This window comes from Pongo pygmaeus, chromosome 4, assembly GCF_028885625.2.
Source record: "Pongo pygmaeus isolate AG05252 chromosome 4, NHGRI_mPonPyg2-v2.0_pri, whole genome shotgun sequence".
In the NCBI taxonomy this organism is placed as follows: domain Eukaryota; kingdom Metazoa; phylum Chordata; class Mammalia; order Primates; family Hominidae; genus Pongo; species Pongo pygmaeus.
The window spans coordinates 65,738,473-65,756,280 of NC_072377.2; the positions used below are offsets into that span (position 1 = coordinate 65,738,473).

The 17,808-nt window shown below is 36.2% G+C and overlaps 1 protein-coding gene across 3 annotated transcripts in view; it reads right to left on the reverse strand.

Moving 5' to 3' along the window:
- Positions 1-17,808, reverse strand: part of PDE4D (phosphodiesterase 4D) — a 1,555,180-nt gene that overhangs the window by 1,450,030 nt on the left and 87,342 nt on the right. The window contains exon 1 of one of the 3 annotated variants that reach the window (XR_010126387.1): positions 14,346-14,520. The exons of the other annotated variants lie outside the window; for them this stretch is intronic. The gene's annotated coding sequence lies outside the window, so the exon portion shown is untranslated. Of the gene's footprint in view, positions 1-14,345; positions 14,521-17,808 lie in introns of those variants that run through there. 3 annotated transcript variants of the gene reach the window in all.

The window sequence follows — 17,808 nt, forward strand, 5'->3', positions numbered from 1 at the left end:
GCTTAAAAATCGAAAACAGTTCTGTAACTTTAAGAAAACATGACATGAATTTATAAATGGTTGTAAGATTCAGCACTGTAAGAAATCTTTAAATAAAAATTATTGTTCACAGACTTTCATAAGTGATGGGGATTGAAAGCTTTCTAAATGATCAGAAACCAAAGGCTGATAACAAAGACTACTGTGTAACACATCTCACTGGGCTGAGGGGGAGACACCAGAACATTTCTCTTTTTTTTTTTAATATTTGTGTGTTTTAAAAAGCAGAGTCAGTAGCGTGAATGGTATAGATTACTTTAATTTTGAAGGCAAAAGTAAGAAAGATTTAATGGATTTAAATGTACACAAAAAGAGGTAACATTAACCAAGGTGGTTTTCAATTAGTGGGACACAACTTAGTTTTACTTGTTAAATACAATTTGTAATTCAGATACTATGCAGAAAACAAAGCTCATAGGCATCCTAATGGTTTTTAGTTGTAGAATCTGAATCCATTCCTAAATCTCTCTGATTCCATCTCTCACTCAAACCTCCAGATTTCAATGCACCAACAATGATGAGTTTGAATGGAAAAAATCAAGGTACAAAAGGAAAGGCCAGGGCTTTCCTCTCTCTCCCTTGCTCTCAGGGATGGGTCTGTATGTCAAATGAAGGGTACTGAACACTGCAAAGAAAATGCTGATGGAGACACAGAAATGAAATAGGGAGTTAGAGATTAACTGCTTGGAAAAATAATGATTTATAAATATGTTCAGAGTATACTTTGTCAAGAGCACTGACTTATGGCATGAAATTAAAGGGAAGTAAACATGGGTCAAGAAACTGGAAGGACAATTATGAGATGTGTTTGCCATTAGCCTGTAAACTTCTATAACGGAATTGTTGTCTAAGAGATACAAAAGTAGTTCCTTTATGTCTGCAATGTAAAACTGAACTTGAAAAACTATCTAAGAATATTCAGTACAGATGGTTCCTTTTGAATGATGGGAATTACTAGAACAATGTGTTATGTATTTTTCAACTCTGATTACTAAATCTCTATCCTGAATTTCTTTGACACAAAAAGAATTTTAAATCAAACAACTAGAGCATATATTTAAATTGTTTGAATCTTCCCTTTTACTAAAGTACCTGCTTGATAGACACAACTTAACATATAACTTAAATGTTTAAATTTCCAGAGAATCTTTAAGATGTTTTTGAAAGTTCACAGCTTTTCATTTGTTTGGCTTTTTTATTTTTACTCCTAACAAAAAGTTTAGGTTTACATTTGGAAGTTTTATGACAATTGGTGTTAGTTATGAAGATGATTGTCTCTTGACTCTCTTTGCTTAGAAGTCTATGGAGCACGTGGCTTTCAAGATTTTTTTTGGAAACTGAAGTCCAATATTTTATTTCTAATTGGGGAATACCTCTTTCTATTTGCAACTTGGATAAATGAGAAAATTATTTAGGACGTGAAGATTAATGAAGATTCAAGAAGATGAATGTCTCTTGACTCTCTTTGCTTAGAAGTCAATGGAGTATGTAGCTTTCAAGATTTTTTTTTAGAAATTGAAGTCCAATATTTTATTGCAAATTGGGGAATACCTCTTTCTATTTGCAACTTGAATAAATGAGAGAATCATTTAGGACAAGTTGAGTGTTCTTCCATTGCAGACTTTCTTAAGCTAACATTTATTAAACAGAACAAAAAAGACAGATCTTTAATTTTTCAGAGCCTCCAGGGCTGGTTTACAGGTTTCAGCACAATTCAGCTAAGAAGCCTATCAAGGCTAGTAGGGAAAAGGAACACAGCAGAAATGATTGCTATGTAAACAAAAGTTCAGAGTAGATAATGAAACTCTGGAGAAGCCTGCCAGAGTAGCTTTCTTTAGGTAGGCAAATTCATCTGAATTTATCAAAGTGCTGAATATTGATAATTTGTGAATTAGTTTTCTGGTTCTGTTGTTAAAAAATCTTTTTGGGAATGACAACAATCATCCATTGATCCCAAGTAGTACCAATTTATTAGGAACAAGAAATGTGGCCATATTATTTGTTCTGAAATTACTAATAGTGTCTTATATGAAATCATTAATAGCCCAGAAACAAAGTCAAAAATCAGTTAGACTGTATCGCAAGTTTCTAATATTAATCCTCAATAAAGATTTTTAGAAATCCACCAGCTTTCATTTATTTCCCTGAGCTCTCCTTTGAATGTTTTCAAGACATTCAAATTTTCTCCTATACAAAATCTTATGCTTTCAATACTAGAGCACTGTATGTGTATTTAAAAATTAATAATGATAAGCCAAAACAACTCATGATGTGTTCCAAGTAGAGTTCAAAGTAGATTAAGATCAAGAATTCATTTAATCTAGCTTGAGCTTCAAACAGAAAATACTCATCCCTTCCAAACCCTTTAGAATTGAAGTATGAGTGCCCACTGCCTAAGCTACTTGCAGGTGGCAACCATTATTCATACATGTTTAGAAGCAGTAGGAGTCTTCTCAGGCCACCAGGATGCATTCGGTTCGCTGAAGCATACTGAACACTACCCACAGAACTTATGTTGTTTTTAGAAGTATGAAATTAGGCTCAATGAAGTAATGGGCTAAATAATGGGAAAATTCAGCACTGTTTTTAAAAGTACTGATATTTGACACTTTTCTGCAAGGAATCTCAGCTAATTATCCCTTTACCTCAAGGGAGCAGGCAACTGGCAGAAAAAATATTATGAACATTGTACAGAGAATAGACTATAGTCACGTTTTAAAAAAAATTCATGGGTTTGGAGCTAGAGGTCTGGAGTGCATACATATTCTGACTCGACCACTCTAGATGTGTGACCTCAACACAATCACTTTTTCTCCCCCACCTCATTTCCTCATCTTCAACAGAATATCTACTCTATCTGGTTGTTGTGATAGTTGAACATATGTGAACCTATTTTAAACTGTCGCTTGGCTCTTTGGAAGGTACTCAATAAACACTGGTTGGGCACAAGCTTTGGAATCAGACAAATCTAAGTTTAAATCCCAATTCCATTTATTAACTGGTTGTTTTGGACAGGCTATGTGACCTGTCTCTAAGTCTAAGTTTATTCATCTGTAAGGTACAATGAAATTACTACCCTTCAGGCTCACTATGAGGATGAGTGAGATAATATATAATGTACTGAGCAAAGTACCTTATACAAAGTATTTAATAAATAAAGGCTATTGTTTCACATTTGACTCTAGAACACAAGAAAAGCTAAGTGGCCAGCTTGTGGTTTCACTGAAAGTTGATGGTGGGTATCCTCTCCTATCTTTGGACTCCAAGTTTCTCTGTTTCCCAATAACCTACTGGTAGACTTTTCCACTGCAATTTGCATGGCAGGCCTTGAATAGTCTTAATACACTTGGGCTTTGTCTTATTTTACTTTACATTTATATTAATACCCTTTCTTTGAACATAAATTCAGAAAGAATATGTAAATTGAGGATATTCTTTAGATCTTTGAATCCATTATGGAAATTCAGTTGCCAGTGCTTCCATGGTGAAAGTCTTTCTTTCTACCTTCAGAAGCATCCAGATAAACAAATTAATAAAAGCTTACGTTTCCATATCAATCCGGCTGTAGACATTTTATGTCTGGCCATAAAAGCTAAGATGAATTTTTATTTCTACTTTCCCTCATTGGAACAACTTTTCCAAATGAAGACTGACTTTGTCTTAAGGAAAAAAGTCATAAACCAGACTCATTAAGAAGCCATCTCTTTTGTGATTGACAGCAGGCATACCCAGGACAGTAGGCACTCTATGAGAATGGAGTGAAGTGACCCTTGGTGAGGGCTGGAATACGCCCTATAAATTTAACAGATTTTAAAAAGCCTTTAGATAGCATTCGTCCGTTCTGACATGTCAGATAATTCATAGTGGAGAGAAATCATTTTAATGCAATTATTACGGGAAAGCCATTAACCAAACGCTAACCATGTTCTGCATTAGAGAATTTACACTTGCAAGAAATAATAAGAATCAAACAAGGGAGGGAGAGTAAAATTAGAGCACACAGATGAGAAAGAAGCAGGGAGAAGTACTTGGAAATGCCTTTCCTGTTAACCTCATGTAAAACAGCAGCTCTCCTATCTTCACCATCTAAACCCTTATTCTGCTTTATTCTTCTGTGTGGTACTATTACCACTTGATATTTATATTTTTAGCTAATTTATTTTTTGTATGCTTCCCCCTTTAAAATGTAAGCTCTATGAGGGTACAATATTGTGTGTATTTTGTTCATTGACTGTACCCCTTGTGTCTAGTACTGAGCCTGGCATATATATGCTTCAATACATGTGTTCATCGACAGAAGAGAGGCCATTACCTGAGTAACCCAAGTCAGTCTACACAGACCTGGAAATTAGGACATCTATTCAGTGCCTTGAGAGATGTCAGAAAAATGAGCAAATTTTTTTTGACAGTCACTACTTTCTCATAATTGTAGAAGTTCAAGAATGGTTAAAAGTGAGAAGAGGAAATAAACATATTAATAGGAGGAAGGTGCTTGATTGTACTCCTGACAAAAGAAACATGAATTAAAATTAAAACAAAGTAGCATTTTTTTTCCTATGAGATGAGCACCTGTGTTGGTAGGGTGGTAAGAAAAGCAGTCATTCCCAGACAATCTTCTGGAAAGGAAGATTGGTAAATTTGGTAACTGCTTTTATCTAATAATTCTATCCTTAAGATTTTGTCCTACAGATATACTTGCACAAGCATGCACTGTTGGAGATAGGAAAAGGTTGAGACAACCTGAATGTCCACCAGGAAGGAACTGGCTATGTACATGATATGACATATAAGTAGAAGAACACCATGTGGCCTTTAAAAAGAACAATGCGTCCCCCGATACAAAATTTCACCTCTCCAGAAGTTCCCAGTTGATAACCACCAAACATTTGTTTAAATTCCAAAAATACCCTAGGGCTTAATTAGGGACCATTGTTTTCACACCAATATCAAAGCTCTTATAACTGCGGAAATACATGTTTTTTACAGGATAATAGACATCCCAGAAAATTGATACAAATGGACGGTGGGTAATGAACAGAAACTTCATTCCATCCTTAATAATTTTAAATTTAGCTTGATATTCATTCTAGATCCACCTCAAGATACATCTTCTCCATGAAGGTATCCTCCTACACCTCAGTGAGTACTACATGACAAGCACCCACAATGACTCAGTCTCTGGAGGTCATACAGGAACAATTCATTCTATCCCAAATGGCATCAGACTTTTGCATTAAGTCGGGTAAATTGATGCCTAAGAATTGTTGGAAATTATCTACTATATGAAACCTTCTTTCATCCATAAGTTAAATAAGAAATATAGCCACAACATCCATATAGATGTTTGAGTGAGAAACTGAGACATCATATCAAATTGCTTTCTTTCTTTTCCCTAACACTTCTTCAGCAAATCCTGTCCATTCTACTTTCAAAATAAATCTCAATTCCACCCACCTCTCTCCATCTCCACTGCTGCCATTTGAGCCCTGGCCATGCAGTCTCTCACCTACAAGAGCACCCAACTGTTTTCTCTGCTTTCACTCATCTTCCTACTCTCTGTCTTCCATCCATCCTGGGTGCAATTTTAAAAGTAAAGTATTATCTTTTTATTCCCCAGCTTAAAACCCTTCAAAGGCTTTCCACTGTTAAAAAAAAAAAAACACTAAACTGCTAAACTGCATAACTTGGCCTGAAAGTTCTAGTGACCTATCCCATCTCTCTCCAACTCTCCAACTTCAACCCATGATACTTTCTCCCTCCTTCACTTCACTACAGCATTGATGATCTGTGAGTTTCTAAATGTGCCAAGCTCTTTCCTACTTCAGAGTCTTTGCGAGGTAACAGCCAGAGCCCAGTTAGCAGCAAGCTAACAACAAAAACGTATTAGTGGGGGATGAGTGAGAGGTACTAATTCTATACTTATGCATCCAAAACAATACTCTTGTCATTTTTGACTAGTTTGATAATGACGATTTCTTATCCAAAACCTACACCCTTCCTCCTATATTCATTCAACAAATACTTATTACATTTATGTTTGGAGAACTTTCCTTGTTACTTTAGAATACGAAAAAAATAAACACAAACCCTGTTTTCAAGGAGTTTACAGTCCATCAGGCAACACAAGATTTCTTTGTGTGTAATTAAACTAAGCCAACATGAATTAAGTAAACAGGAAAAGTATAAGATAGGCTGTGAAACTTCAGAAACATAAACAATCATTTATGGCTGGTATGATAGGTGAAGGATCGTGGAGAAAGTCTATTTGAGGTTCATTTGAAGAACTGATATAATTTCTAAAGACACAGGAGAGATAGAGGATAGAAAAGGGTATTACAGGCAGAGGAAGCAGAAAGTAGATATTGAAATGCATATATAATGAAAAATGCACAATGTGTTTAGAAATAGTGAGTAGTGAGAAGGTTGGATTTGAGACAAAATATGAAAGCCCACAAATAGCAGACTAATAATAATAGCATAAATTCATTGACTGTTTACTATGTGCAGGATAATCATTTAATTATTACAACAACCCTATAAGGTAGCACTATGATTATTCCCATTTTTCACCGAGGGAACTAAAGCACAAAGGTGTTGAATAATTTTTCCAAGGTTACAAAACTAGGAAGTAGTGGGACCAGGATCAAAATCCCGGCAGTCTAGCTTCAGAGTACATGTTAATCATGTAGGAAATTAACCATTATCACACAGAAATCAAGATTCATTGAAGATCTTTGAGCAAGAATGTGGCATAATTGGACCTTTGATGACTTCTTCTGGTTGCAATGTAAAGAATATCCTAGAGAAGAAACAACTAAAGCCAGGAAAAGCATCTTTATGGAACCAAAAAAGAGCCTGTATAGCCAAGACAATCCTAAGCAAAAAGAACAAACTGGAGGCATCATGCTAGCTGACTTCAAACTATACTACAAGGCTACAGTAACCAAAACAGCATGGTACTGGCACCAAAACAGATATATAGACCAATGGAACAGAACAGAGGCTCAGAAATAACACCACACATCTACAACCATCTGATCTTTGACAAACCTGACAAAAACAAGAAATGGGGAAAGGATTCCCTATTTAATAAATGGTGTTGGGAAAACTGGCTAGCCATAAGCAGAAAACTGAAACTGGACCCCTTCCTTACACCTTATACAAAAATTAATTCAAGATGGATTGAAGACCTACACATAAGACCTAAAACCATAAAAAGCCTAGAAGAAAACCTAGGCAATACCATCGAGGATATAGGCATGGGCAAAGATTTCATGACTAAAACACCAAAAGCAATGGCAACGAAAGCCAAAATAGACAAATGGGATCTAATTAAACTAAAGAGCTTCTGCACAGCAAAAGAAACCATCATCAGAGTGAACAGGCACTCTATAGAGTGGGAGAAAATTTTTGCAATCTATCCATCTGACAAAGGACTAATATCCAGAATCTACAAGGAACTTAAACAAATTTACTAGAAAAACAACAACCCCATCAAAACGTGGGTGAAGAATATGAACAGACACTTCTCAAAAGAAGACATTTATGCCCCCAACAAACATATGAAAAAAAAGCTCATCATCACTGGTCATTAGAGAAATGCAAATCAAAACCACAAAGAGATACCATCTCATGCCAGTTAGAATGGCAATCATTAAAAAGTCAGGAAACAGCAGATGCTGGAGAGGATGTGGAGAAATAGGAATGCTTTTACACTGTTGGTGGGAGTGTAAATTAGCTCAACCATTGTGGAAGACAGTGTGGTGATTCCTCAAGGATCTAGAACCAGATACACCATTTGACCCAGCATTCCCATTACTGGGTATATACCCAAAGGATTATAAATCATTCTACTATAAAGACACATGCACGCGTATGTTTATTATGGCACTGTTCACAATAGCAAAGACTTGGAACCAACCCAAATGCCCATCAATGATAGACTGGATAAAGAAAATGTGGCACATATACACCATGGAATACTATGCAGCCATAAAAAAGGATGAGTTCATGTCCTTTTCAGGGACATGGATGAAGCTGGACACCATCATTCTCAACAAACTAACATAAGAACAGAAAACCAAACACCGTGTGTTCTCACTCATAAGTGGGAGTTGAACAATGAGAACACATGGACACAGGGAGGGGACCATCACACATCAGGGCCTGTCGGGGGGTGGGGGGACTAGGGGAGGGATAGAAGAAATACCTAATGTAGATGACAGTTGATAGGTGCAGCAAACTACCACAACACGTGTATACCTATATAACAAACCTGCATGTTCTGCACATGTATCCCAGAAATTAAAGTATAAAAATAAAATAATAAATAAATAGCCAATACAATATTAAAGGCCAAAAGTAAGGGTTTAGATAAGCACCATAAAAGCGGGAATATAAAGCAAAGCCTGGGTAACAGTAGAAATCAGAGAACATTGAAATGGTTGGCTATGAGAGAACAATCAGCAAACAGCTCATACTTAGGTCTCAAGTTTGAGTGGATAGAAAAATGGTTGCATCATTAATGTAAATATTTCAAATTAAACATTTACTTGAAAGAAAATATAGCTGGAATTTTGTTTTAAATTATATGGAATTTCTATTAATGTTGAAGCTTTTGTGGGGCAGATGGTAGAGCTTTCCAGAAACAGTAGATCCGAACATAGGAAAGAGGCCTGAGTTGAAGGTTAGGGTTGGGGTGTCATCCCTGCAGACATGGTGCAACTTAATATCCACTCTCAGGACATCAGAAAGAGGACCACAGAAGAAACAGAAAATAAAACAGAAAGATACGAACAAATAGACAGTTGAGTGTGACAGACATTAAGAAAGAGCCCATTCAAAATAAAGGGGAATTTTAATGGTTTCAAGTGTTATCAAGAGGTGAAGAAAAATGAAAACTGAGAAATTGACTTAATAATTTGGAGACTGAGAGAAGAAATCAGGTAATAAAGATTTCCAGACCTCAATGTATGAAGAAAAGGTGCAGATAGTGGTTATAGGTCATTCAAGCTGTTTGGAGGTAAAAAGAAAAGTGAAAGTTAAGGTATGCAACTAGTAAAGTCAAGCAAAATTTTTGTTTATTGAGTTGTTTCAAGGATGGAGAATTCTAATGATGTCTGCAAACAAAGAAAGAGGTAAATGGACAAAGAGAGATTAAAAGTTAAAAAGTTGCTTAGGCAATATTTAAGAAGAAGAAGAAGCACACTTAAATGAGGAGGTTCTTTTTCCCCAGGGTAAAGAAAATAATGCTGATGTAGAAGAATTTGAGGAGTGAAATTGAGGGGCTTGTGTCAGATGAACTTAACATTCTCAAAAAAACAAGGTTCATTTGCCCAGAGTAAGACAGTGGGTGACACCAAAGGTAATGTGATAAAGAATCCAAGAAGTAAACAAAGCAAGTAACAATAAGAACTAGCTAAAATTAGGTAGTATGAACAGAGGGAACCAAGTAAAACAGTGATGCTACTTTCTCCAGCAAAATTAGCATTGCCACCTCAGAGAGTTGAGAAAGTAGACATGACAGTTAGCTGGCTGTCATACCCCCAGCTACACACTCAGCATTCAATTACTCACAAAATATTTACTCAACATCCACTGGGTGCTAGAATCATGAAAACAATGGCTACACATCAATGTGGACAGCTTTGGTCCAAAACATGGCATATCCCACTTCACCCACCCTACCCACCCACTCACCTAAAGCTGTGCTTTCATTACTTGTGATTACCAATAACTCTTGGTGACCAACTCATAATTAGGTATGTGTTAGGACCCTGGTAGCTCAGGAAATAGGTCCTCCATGTTATAAACACCCCGGGAAATTTAGAAAAGTATTTGGTGGAAAGCGTCTTCATTTAAGGATCCTAGAATTTCAAATGTGGTTTCTTAATAAATGGTGATATTTCAAAGTTGACATTATGGCTTCACCCATTCTGTCCTTATTTCTGTTAAACTCAAAGCTGGTCCCTTCACCTCTAATAGCATGCTGTTTTTTTCTTATGCAGTTACTTCACACAAGCCCCTGCCAGTGATTTCACCAGGGCTATGTCCTGCCATACATTCATTTTTTGCATCCATTCATCTGTTCATCAAGCATTCACTGAGTGCCTATGCTATGCCAGGCAGTGGGCTCTGTGGTTACAAAAACACAGTCCTTATTCCCAAAGATATTATAGTACCAGTAGAGGAGGAAGAGCAGAAGAGTAACAGTAAAATACAGATTAAGTACAGTGGTTAAAAATAAAGGAGAGAGATCAGCATTGCTTAAGGGGATCGGACAAAGTTTCATAGAGGAGGAGGCTCTTTGATTGTTGTTTGAAGGACAAGGAACAATTTTCCAGATGGGCGAGGTATGTGTGGGAGAACACTTTGGCAGAAGGAATAACATGTAAAAAGGCACTGGGGCGTGAAACAGCAGACAGGATAGACAACTGCAAGCAGTTCAGGAGGGGAAGGGTGGGGATATGGAAGAGTGGTCAGGGAGAGGGCAGGCAGGTAAGAAAGAAATGTCAACCAGGGGAGGACCTGCTACTGACAAGTCATTCTGGGGGGTCTGACTTTCTTCCTGTGGCACAGAGGTTATTAATGCTTTGGAGTCATGGCTCTTTCAAAATCTATGATACTATCAATCCTCTACTCAGAAAAAAAAATCACCGAAATGGTGTCTACAAACACTCTGAAGTTCAGAAATTGCTTGGACTTCAGGTTAAAATCTTGTTATAGGCAAAGGGCTCATTTTTAGTTTATAAAAATAGCTGGAAGTATGTATACACAACAAGCAGGGCGTAATATGATCCAATTTGTGTTTTAGAACAACAATTCAGCCAACTTTGTTGTGAATGGATCAGAAGCAAGTGAGACCAATGGTAGAATGAGCAATTAAGACATTATGACAACCATCTGGTCAGGAGATGATGCAAGAAACTGCCAAGAAATGTTTGAAAAAGATAAGAATGATTTAAGCTATCAGATGTTTAACTGCATTACAATAATTAAAACAATGTTATGCTTTCCCAAAAAAAGAGAAATCAATGAATTATATTAAAAAACGAGATCCAAAATTTTATATTATGTGTTTTCAAGGTAAAACTTAAAAAGCAAAGGATAGATTATTCAACAAATCATTATTCCACTGGCAAGTGGAAAACTATCTGAGAAAAATATAAAGTTAAATTCTTGCACTCCTATACAACAAAATAAATTCCAGATGGATTAAGATTTGCATGTAAAATAAAGAAACTGGAAGAAAATGTAGGAAAAGTGTGTGTGAACTTGGGATAATGACGTCATTTCTAAACTAACTCCAAAGGCAGAAACTTTAAAAGGAAAACATCAAAGACTCAACCACTGCCCAGGGGCTGGGGAAGGGGGAAATGGGGATTTGCTATTCAGTGGATATAAAGTTCCAGTTATGTAAAATGATTAAGTCCTAGAGATTTGCTGGGCAACATTATGCCCATAGTTAATAATACTGTATTATAGACATAAACACATTTTAAAGGACAAGTCTCATGTTAAATGTTCTTACCACAATTAAAAAAGACTCAATCACATGCACAAAAACTTCTCATGTAAAAATATACCCAAGGGAAAAAGTCAAAAAGTGACTAAGAAACTTGGAAAAAAATATTTACATTATAAACAATCTGTAGACACACGGATTACTAGCTATACTATATAAAAATTGTTAGTAAAATTAATTGGAAAATAAGCATCTCAAAAGAAAAATAAGTAAGGAACATTGATAGGCAATTTGCAAAGGATAAAACTATCCAACCTCACTAGTGACTTAACAAACACAGAAAAACCACAGTGAAATGCCATTTTCCCCGTATCAGATTGGCAACGTTTTTAAAAAACAACACTACTTAAGATATGGGAAAATGTGCCCTCTCATGCACTGCTGGTAGGAGAATAAATTGAAGGGGAAAAAAACTTTCTGGAGAGCAATTTGGCCAAAAAAATCAAACCTTTATAAATAACTATACTCCTTAACCTACAAGCTCTGCATCCTAAGGAAATAATCCTGATTTAACTACCAGGAGACACACAATAATTTTTACAGTAGCAAAATATTTTAAATTTGATTGGCTAAATTAATGTTATTTAACCGTTAAAAAACTATAAAAAATTATCTTGGAGAAAAGTGTTTAAAAGGTATGGATAGATGTTCACACTAGTTCGTTAAATGGGGGGGCGGGAAAACAGACTTCAAAATCATGTTATCATATACTAGCCTGAGACAACACCACTACCACCCCATACTACCTACCATAGCTAGACAAGAAATTCTAGGTTGGTTGAGATATTAATTTGAAGTACAAGTCAGTTGCATTGATACAACAAATGATACCAATATCGTTAGCAGTAACAGAAGTAACAAAGGAAAAAAATGCACAACACCGAAAGCAGCAGGCTGACTCACAGTGATGTGTTAATAAGAGAATTCAGATGGAGAGCTAAGTTTCTATAATCCCTTCATTAGTCTAATGTAACACCTCTGGTATAGCACAATGGACCTTAGTATGCCTGCTCATACTGGCCTCTTCAACCTAATTCTGCGCCTGCCCCCTGCCAAGCTTTGGCCCAGAAATTAGAGAAAAGAACACAGGAAAATCACACGCGGTCAGACCTGAAAATGTTGAGGGGACAGAAAAAGAGATTTGTGGGGGGCGCTGGAGGCCTCAGCACTGCCCTGGGGGCCTTGGCAAATTCTCCAGGAATGATACAGATTGAAACAAGAAGGAAAACCCTACCTCAGATGGATGGCCTGATGGCAATGTGGTGATTGTTTTGGTGTCACTTCAGCACAGGAGCACTTGCACACCATACGGTGGCCTCCAGCTCTCTCACATGTGCTGATTCCTAGGAATCAAAGTTTGTATGGAGCAGGGCAAGTGGCATGTTCTCATCCATTGCCAATATAACATTTTCATTTCAAACGGTCCATATGGGGCCTCTGAAAATCTACAACTATCATCATATGGATAAATTTATCAATCAATAAAACCATATCACATGGTTCAGAATAGCATCTCAAGCAACTTACATTTTATTCTGAGATATGTCAGCATAGGGATTACAGCCTATAGTAGTTAAGCATAATTTGCAATGGAAAAACATGTTTCTACTTAGTTTGCCTTTGCAGGTTTATCTTTGTGATTGCTAATTCCTTTGCTTCTCATTCCCTCCTTTCAAAACTACAGACAAGAGATTCGTCAGAAGACTTTACTCTGTGCTGAAAGCAACTGAATATAAAGTAGAAAAGAAGGAATAGCTTTTGAAAAAAAAGAAAGAAAACAAACACCCACACAAATCAGTGTGTGTTTAACAAGGGAAGTTATCTCAAAGGTCACAGATCTGCAGAGGAAACGTGCTATTTACCAATGGCGGGGAAGGAAAAATCCCAAAGACACATAAAACTCACTCTAAATATTTGCCACTCTGTTTTATTTAAGACCAGTGTGTATTAGCAGGGGCAAGCTGAGTACACACTGAGGACTTGACAAGGACACCAAGCTACAGGATCCAGTCCCTTCATCGGCAGCGAGAAGTTGCTCTCAACAGTGCCTAACTGGTTTCAGCAGAATTACTGTTACTACACTAGGAGGGTAGCCTCAGAGAGTATCTATCCTACTGGCCACAGTTCTTTGGGGATATATGTTTTTAAATTTACTTTGTTTATAGTATAGTCTAACTCAATTATTTGAGTTGGGTTTCCTCATGATTTTGCTTATTATCATTTATCTGTAATCTCACTCATAAAACTTGCTTGAATCTATTTTGTTGACATTTACATCTGTTCCAAATAGAAGAAAATAATGAATGATATTTTGTTAAAATAAAATGCAATCAGTCAATTCTGAAAGTTTTCATTGATGATAAAGGCATCTTCCCCATACATTAAACCATATGTGACTTTACATTTAGAAATTCAAAAAATAATTACTTAAAAGCAAAATCATCCATTTACCAGAATAACTCAGAACAAAATGGTACCGTTAAAGACCTGACAGGATTTCTAGGAAGAGAATGTTATTAGTTCATAAATTTAAGGCAGGCACACAGATGTCTGCCCTGCACATAACATAAAGCATTTTGCAACAGAAAAACCTTCATTCATATTTTGACCATCAACACTACTCAATAATCACACCAGCAGGAGGTTTAGACTGTGTTCAGCGTTTTTCCTTCTCACACATTCAGACAAAGACGTACACTTTCATTCTGAAGATGTCCATTTGGTTTTCCCCCACGTTTCATCAACAAACTCATGCCGCACCGAAATTCCTTTTCTGACTTACCTCGAGCATAAAAATCTGGAACAGGAGTGTTGCTTCAGGGAAGCCAGCATCAGAATGGGATGAAGGAAAATGAAATCTCAGTTTCTACCAACAATACAAATCTCTGACATTTGATAGCAGGAAAAAGGGGAGCTAACATCCCATCTAATCTCAGTGCTTTCATAGCAGATATTTTAATGAAAACAATTCAAGCTCCTGACGCAACAGAGGGTAGCCTTTGCATAATGTTTAGTTTCTAATGCCTCCAAAAGGTATCTGATATTTATTTATGATCCAAATATATTAAGTCTGAAATGGAAACACTTCTAGAATTTCCAAAGAGCTTTCATAAAGCTGCCTGAATAATTATTAGCAAATAAGTTAGTAGAAAATATTTTGAAGTTCCACTATTGTTTCTTTGGTTATTGTTTGTTCTCCCCATATCCCCCTCTACCCACCCCCCCAACGGCACACACACACACACACACACACACACACACACACACACAGGATCATGAAAATATGTTTTAAACGAGTTAAACACAGGAACCATTAATTTGTTAAAATCTCCCTGGATCCCATTTTCAAAGATCACCTGGAAAAATCTTAGGATTTTAAAATGTCCCAAATTCAGAAATCAGAGATTCAAGTGCAAATGTCCTATAGGATGGCTGGCAAGAAAGCTTCATTTGGTGTTCTGAAAGAAACAACTTCCTTCTAAATGGAATTGAAAAGTAAGAAACCATTATTCTCTCTCTTGGTAATAAAAGAAACTAAAGTAAAATCCTGTTTAACTGGAATCTAAATAATCAGAAGTTCACATACCATAATTTTATTGTCATTTTTATGAGAAAGAGACAAATAAAGTAAACCAGCTGATTCAGAGACTTATCTTTTTTAAAAAATCTGTTAAGATATGATTGGTGGGGATTCAACCCCATATTTAGCTCATATATATCAAAAGACTTCTAAACCTGTGATTGATATTCATGACAATGTTAGTATTAAGTACATTTCACTATCTTCTAGGTATTCAAAAGGTGGTTTTGCCCCAATCTGACACAAATTCTAACCCCATGTTAATCACCATATAATTATTTAATTAACCTATCCCCAGCCTAGTTTGGACAAACTGAATTCACAACAAACTGAAAAATAGGGGTTAGTTGTTTTACTTGGAGAAGGGAGGGACAAAAGGGCTGAGTGAACCATTTAAAATGATAATTTTAATATGCAGCATTTCTTTGTGGAACAATTAAATAACACAAGGTTAGGGACCAAAAAACTTGTATCTGCAATTTACTTTATATCAAAATAAATTTGGGAAAATCACTTAACCTCAATTTTACCAAAAGTAAATTAGGGGCACTATTACACTTCTATCTCCCACAATACAAGAGTATGACATAAATACAAATTTCATTGACCTGGCCAAATTGAACTGGATAAAGACAATTGGCCATATACATGGTGATATCTATCTCCACCTGCAGAAAATAGGATGAACCAATGATTTGACTACAAATATATAAATGCTATCTTTATGTCTTTATATGGGTGTATTAGAATAAGATGCTTCCCCACCATCAACCTGCAGTTCCCTGTAAGGTTACCAGGCCATTACTATTACTGTCACCTACATATAAATGACGAAGCAGAAGCAAAAATCATAAAAATAAATTGCCCGACATAGAAGACGGGTCAAAAATAGAACTTAGAATCTTCAAAGCATTAAAGATAGTGCTCTGCGTTAAGTAAGCACTTAACGTATTCTTGGAGCAGACTCTTGAACTGATACCCCACAGTTCTGGAGATCACTAGGCATCCTAAGCACCCTATGGTAGACAGAAGCCCAGTGTCTTGTCAAAAATCCTAGATGCTCAAATGCGATGAAAATTACATAAGGAATATATTTCTGCTACTGCTTTTGATTACTTTTTAAACTGCTTTTATTGATATATAATAGTTGTACATATTTGGGAAGTACATGTGATATTTTGATACCTGTACACAATGTGTAATGATCAAGTCAGGAAAATTGGGATATCCATCAGCTCAAACATTTATCTTTTCTTTGTGATGATCATGTCTTTTTGCCCCTGTCTCTTTTTTGGCCTCTTTGCTACTTCTACAATAACACAAGTTTACTCCAAGTGAGTTCACAGCAAGTAATATATTCATAATAGCAGAGGCCCAAGTTATAATTCTAGTCTTGGCAGCTCTCTCAATAACTACAGGCTTTTAGGATGTCATAATAGATGTCTTTATTTTCCCATTCTTAGAAGGGATTAAAGGTTGAATTTGACCAAAAGGCAACTGATACTAAGGATGTTGGAACCACTCCATATCTCCCAAGGAGGAAAACTTGCAGAGGTTTAAATGGAGTTGAGAGATTTTATCCCTACTTCCATGGGACCCTCTGCTATGCTGCCAAACTCTCTACAGAGACAAAAGGGGGAAACTGGACCAGTTACACTATCTGCTCAATAATGTCTTGCAGCACAACTGATAACAGGATCTTTACTGACCAGAATGCCTGGATGATGTTTTGCCAGGTTTGTTGAAAAGTTATGCTATGTAAAAGCGAAACAGAAATATTATTATTAACTATGTAATGACAATAATAAAGAACTCTTCTACCTGGACTCTCAAAAAAACAGGAAAAGTGACCAAATAGTTTTTCTCAATAGCCCAAAAGACAGTCCAAACAGTTTTAAGGGAAGCTTCAATTAACAGCAAAAATTCATGTTTCTTATTCCTTCTCTTGGAAAGAATTAATAAGCAGTTAAATGAGAAATGATAAGAAGAAAAGCCTCAGGATTCGGATGTCCTATAGGCAAGAATACACAGCCCCTGGAATTTTGTAAATCTCTGAGAAAACACTAAAAGTTTACTTATCCAAAGAACCAAGGGCAAAATCCACACTTGTCTTCAACTAATTTAAGTGTCATCTCATTTCTCAATTATTTTCAATGTAATTGATCACATTGAATTACATTTTGAATAACACCAGGAAAAGGTTGGACTGCAGATGCCTGTTTTCACTTCATTTTCAATCAAAGAACCAAATTAATCTGCAGGACATTATGAGCACATTATCCAGCAACAGCACGCCACATGTCTGCCCACTCTCAGAAGACAATATATGTCTTATCTTCATTCGCCAATTCCACAAACATTTCACCAACCCAATGAAAAGCCCAGGGTAAAGAAGACAATGACATGAACCCTGTCCTCAAACAGTTTAAAATTTGGTACAAACGATATGTTTACATGCCAAATTACTATAACATGAAGCAAAACGTAATAACTGCCACAAATGAGGACTTAAAAAATTCAAACACCTATGGCATTTCAGAGGCAACAGCTACATTATGGAAGAGGGAACATTTCTTATCATTTTAAAAATCACTCAAAAAAGTATTCCAGATGATTAAACAGACCTGAGAAAATAAAGCATCATAGCTGAAGGAAGAAAAAACAA